This window comes from Myotis brandtii, unplaced genomic scaffold, assembly GCF_000412655.1.
Source record: "Myotis brandtii unplaced genomic scaffold, ASM41265v1 scaffold1271, whole genome shotgun sequence".
Lineage (NCBI taxonomy): Eukaryota > Metazoa > Chordata > Mammalia > Chiroptera > Vespertilionidae > Myotis > Myotis brandtii.
This window is the reverse complement of record NW_005354472.1, coordinates 87,913-93,112: the sequence shown is the minus strand read 5'-3', so window position 1 is coordinate 93,112 and position 5,200 is coordinate 87,913. Positions and strand designations below refer to the sequence as shown.

At 40.3% G+C, this 5,200-nt stretch overlaps 1 pseudogene; it reads right to left on the bottom strand.

The window, feature by feature from the left end:
* Positions 1-566: 566 nt before the first annotated feature.
* LOC102245661 overlaps positions 567-5,200 on the bottom strand; it is a 26,215-nt pseudogene continuing 21,581 nt past the window's right edge.

Below are 5,200 nucleotides of genomic sequence, written 5' to 3'. Positions count from 1 at the left end.
GTGACCTCAGGCATATGACTGCCTTCCTTGGCCTCATTTCATTTTTGTACTTAGAAGGCCCCACAGTTGCTCTTTAAGGTCATTTGGGTTTGGGCACACCGTGCGTGGAAACACTAGTGGGTAGAAGTTAACATGGTCTGCCTGCCCCGCTCTCAATAGCTTATTTGCTCAGGGCCTGGGACAAGAGTTCCTTGAGGATGAGGCCATGTCAGCCATTTCTAATCTGATTCCTAGAAATTGTGTACCAGGGCCTGGAGCACAGTATCAATTGGCTGGAGCCTCCTAGGAAAGTTTCAGACTGTCCAGCTTAGTAAGAAAAGCCAGGAAAGGGTTTACTGGCTCCAACTCTCTAGTGAGGCTACTGTGATTATATTCCCACACTACCCACCTGTGGGAGTACTGGCTCCGCAAACCTGCACACACTTCTGAATCTTGCTCACAGGGCCAAGTGAAAGAGCAAGTTCCTTGAACCCTGCTCACTGTACTAACTGTTGAGAACTTAGTTCCTCCTTTATCCTCTGCTCACTGCATCATTGTTGGAAGCACAGGTCCTAATCCTACCTTACCAACTCTTGGGTCCGAGCTCCTCTACCAGGGGCTGGACCTTCTTGGACACTGGTGGTAGAAGGAGAAGTCATGAGAAGTTGTAGGTGTATAAGAGAATCTTTATTGTAGGAGCCAGCAGCCATGTAGCAATTGCTAACGAGGAGCTACTAGACAAAACAGTTCTTATAAAGCAAAGTCCCATACAGCAGATAAGCGCACACCAGCTAGGAAACAATATGTCTTTCCTACACAGCAGCAGCAACCTCTGTACCCACAGCCATTATCTGAGCAGCCCCACCTGCTGGTCAGTAATACATCTTCTCCATAATGCAGCCCCACATAATAGCAGCCTACCTTACATAGGAGCAGCCCTGTACTGGCTGGTCAGTAACAACTTTATACTACTTAGACAAAAGAGGCTTCTTTCCAGATAGTGACATCAATAATTTGGTTTAGAGAAGGGCATGTTTTCCCAGTGCTTAGATTGCTGCACCCTTGCACCTGCATATAGCATCTTAGCCTTGAACATTCTGATTAAGATTTCCATGCTCAGAGTGGCCTTGGACATCTGGTGTACTCTAAACAAGGCCTCTATACTCTAACTGACCTTGACCATCCGGCTTGCTCTAGACAGGGCCCCTCACTTTCTTAAGGTGGAACTGAGGATTCTCTTATGTGGGTCTGTGAAGAAGCCCCACATGGCCCATGTACATTGAAAGCAGCAGGGCAGGTACCGCTACAGACCTGTATGGCCCTCACATGGGTGTTTCTCTCTTTCTCATTTCTGGGATGTGTTTGTGCTAGGGTGTGTGTGCATATGCTCTGTGTGTGTGCTTTTATTTCACATAAGGTTGCATCAATATTCCCCTGCAGAAATGAGTGCCCACCGGTGTGAGAGTATGCCCTCCTAGAGACCAAAGTTGAGACATCCAGAGGTTGGTTTTCTGCCCTCTCTGAGTTCACAGGGTCAGTTGGTGTATCTTCTATGCGACTCTCCCCCTGTCTTCCCTTCAAGTGCCCTGGGATCTAGATTCTGGGCCAGGGCTCCTTCTGAGGGCATTCTAACCCTCCCCATCTCCTGGATGACCTAGGGCCCTTTGGTACCTCTTCCCTCAGCAACTAGACAGCTGAGTCAGTTCCTTGCAGGTCCTCTGAGGGGAGGTGATTCAGGATGATGGGGTCAGGGAGCAGCTCTCCTGGGGGCAAAGGGCTGAACCTCTAGCCTGGACCGTGGACATGGTTATATGTCTGCGGGATACAGAACTGCAGGAATGACCCTAATTTCACCACTGTTTATCCTGTAAACTGCAACCTGTAAATAGCAGTTAGCATTCCTATTGTAACAAAATAAACGTTTATGAAGTAAATTATGTTTCCTTGCCTAACAAAAACTCCACATTATAAAGCAAACAAACAAACACACACATAAGCAATAGAAAGCACTCAATTTATTTGTTAAAGAAATTTTGTTTGATTTAAAAAGCAAAGTTGTCACAAAATAAATAAATACTAGAATACTAGAGAAGAGAGAGGGTATACAACAAGGTAGAAATAGGCTGGACTGGGTTACTGTGAAGTTAATGACTTGTGGTTCACCTCAAAGATGCACTAACAATGGTATCTTCTGCCTCCTATATCTTCAGTAAAATCTACTACACTCACAAGTGCTTTTTGGATTGTCTTGCATTGGCACATGGGTGTTATAGCAGGTTTTATACCCAGCTCTTTCTCAAATTGCATTTTCATCCCCAAATTGAGAAATCACCTTGCCATGACTTCACAAGTCATGGCTGGGAGGAATCAGTCAATGACCCAGCATGGTCTCAGCTAGTCCTTGAAAACCACTCAAACCTAACAGAGAAACCATGAGAATCATTTTCCTGCATTTCTGTTTGGGGAGAAAAAGTAGTTTAGATGTCATGTTTCAGTTAGAGAAATGTTTTTATTTGAATATGCGATTCCAGCAAAGTATGTCCATCATGAACTAGCACATGAGAGAGAGTTGTGAATATTAATTACCAGTTAAGAGCATGGAAGCCCATGGAAATATATGTAGAAAATCCTAAAAACTCAACATAAACTTTTTAGAACTAATAAATTAATTCCATAATTTTGCGGGATACAAAATCAACTTATAAAATGACACAGTTGCATATCTATACACTAGAAACAAATTATTCAAACGAGAAATTAAGCAAAGAATACCATTTACAGTAGCATCATAAAGAATAAAATACTTAGAACTAAATTTAACCAAGGAGATAAAGATTTGTACAATAAAAATTAAAACAATGATGAAAGAAATTAAAGCAGACACAAATAAATGAAAGAACATTTTGTGTTCAAGAGTGAATATTGTTAAAATAGTCAAACTACACAAAGCAACCTAAAGATTTGTTGTAGTTCTTGTCAGAATCCTAATGATATTTTTTACAAAAATAAAAATAAATTCTACAATTCACACAGATTCCCAAAAGACACTAAATAGCCAATGATATTTTTAGCAAGAAGAACAAAGCTTGAGGCATCACACTTAATGATTTCAAAATATATTATGAAATGATGGTAATCAAAACAGTATGATGCTTGCATGAAAATTGACAGCTAGACCAATGGAGCAGAATAGAGAGCCCAGAAATACATCCATACATATATGGTCAACCGATCTTTGACAAGGGTGTCAAGAATACACAATGGGGAAAAGTATCCTCTTCAGCAAACAGTGCTGGGAAAAAGTGGATATCTGCATGTCACAGAATAAATTGGACCCTTATCTTGCACCATACCCCAAAACTACTCAAAATGGATCAAATACTTAAATGTAAGATTTGAATCTTAAAACTTCTAGAAGAAAACTCAGGAAGAAAGCTTCTTGACATTGTCCTTGGCAATGCCATTTTTGATCTGACAGCAATAGCACAGACAACAAAAGTAAAGTAGACAATTAGGATTATAAAAATTAAAAGGTTTTTCACACCATAAGATACAACCAATAAATGAACATGCAGCGTCTGGAATGAGAGAATATATTTGCAAACCATATGTCTGATAAAAGTTTCATATACAAAATATATAAAGAACTTCTACAACTCCATAGCAAAAAAACAAATATACCAATTTTAAAAGTGAACAAAGTAACTGAATAGACATTTCTCCAAAGAAGACATACAAATGACCAACAGGTATGTGAGAAGGCGTTGAACATCACTAATCACCAGGGAAATGCAAGTGAAAACCACAATGAGATATCACCTCACACTTTCCAGATGTTTATTATAAAACAAAAAGAAAACAAATGCTGGCAAGAATGTGGAGAAAAGCAAATCCTTTTACACTCTTGGTGGGATTGATTATTGGTGCAGTCACTATAGAAAACAGTATGGAGTTTTCCCAACAAATAATTTTTAAAAAATAAAACTACCATATGATCCAGTGAGCCCACTTCTTGATGTGTACATCAGGAAATGAAAACATAAAAGAGAGATCTGCACTCCCATGTTTGCTGAGGCATTGTGCAGAAGGACCAAGACTTGGAGGTAACCTCAACATCTTTTGAAGGATGACTGGATAAAGAAAACCTGGTATTTACATACAATGGGATGTAATTCAGCCTTAAAAAAATAAACACTGCAATTTGTGGCAATATTCATGAACCTGGTTCATATTATGTTAAATAAAATATGCCAGACGCATATAATACATGATACCACTTGAATGAGGAATTAGAAACAATGAAACTCAATGGAGCAGAGATTAAATTGGTGGTTTGCCAGGGGCTGGTGGGTTGACTGAGATATTATTTAAGGGTATAAAGTTTCAGTATGTGAGATAGATTTAAGGCAACGATTTTATTATTTATTTTTAAAAATATAAATTTTATTGATTTAAGAGAGTAAGGGAGAGGGAGAAAGAGAGAGATTGAGAGAATCATTGATTGGCTGCCTCCTGCATGCCCACACTGCGGATTGAGCCCACAACACTGGCTTGTGCCCTGACCTGGAATCAAACCATGTCCTCCTGGTTCATTGGTCAACACTCAACCCCTGAGCCACACCAGCTAGGCAAGGCAGTGGTTTTCAATATTTCTTTTCTCATGGCACACATAAACCAATTACTAAAAGAGCACTCTTAGTTATTAGTTTATGTATGCCTTTAGAAAAGAAGGTTGAAAATCGCTGAATTAAGGAATTATTTTTTAAAAATTATTTTAAAATATTTTTATTGATTTCAGAGAGGAAGGGAGTATTAGAGAGGGATAGAAACATCAATGATGAAAAAGAATCATTGATTGGCCACCTCCTGCACACTGGGGATGTAGCCTGCAACCCAGGCATGTGCTCTGACCGGGAATCAAATCATGACCTCCTAGTTCATATGCCGACACTCAACCGCTGAGCCATGATGGCCAAGAATTTTTGACTTACTTTACACATTTCTGCTACTCTCTACCCTCTGCCTCTGGCAACCCACAATGTATTCTGTTAATAAATTGGCTGGGGCCCTAACCCGTTTGCCTCCGTGGATAGAGCATCAGCCTGTGGACTCAGTGGTCCCAGGTTAGATTCCTGTCAAGGGCATGTACCTTGGTTGTGGGCACACACCCAGTAGGGAGTGTGCAGTAGGCAGCTGATCAATGTTTCTCTCTCATCGATGT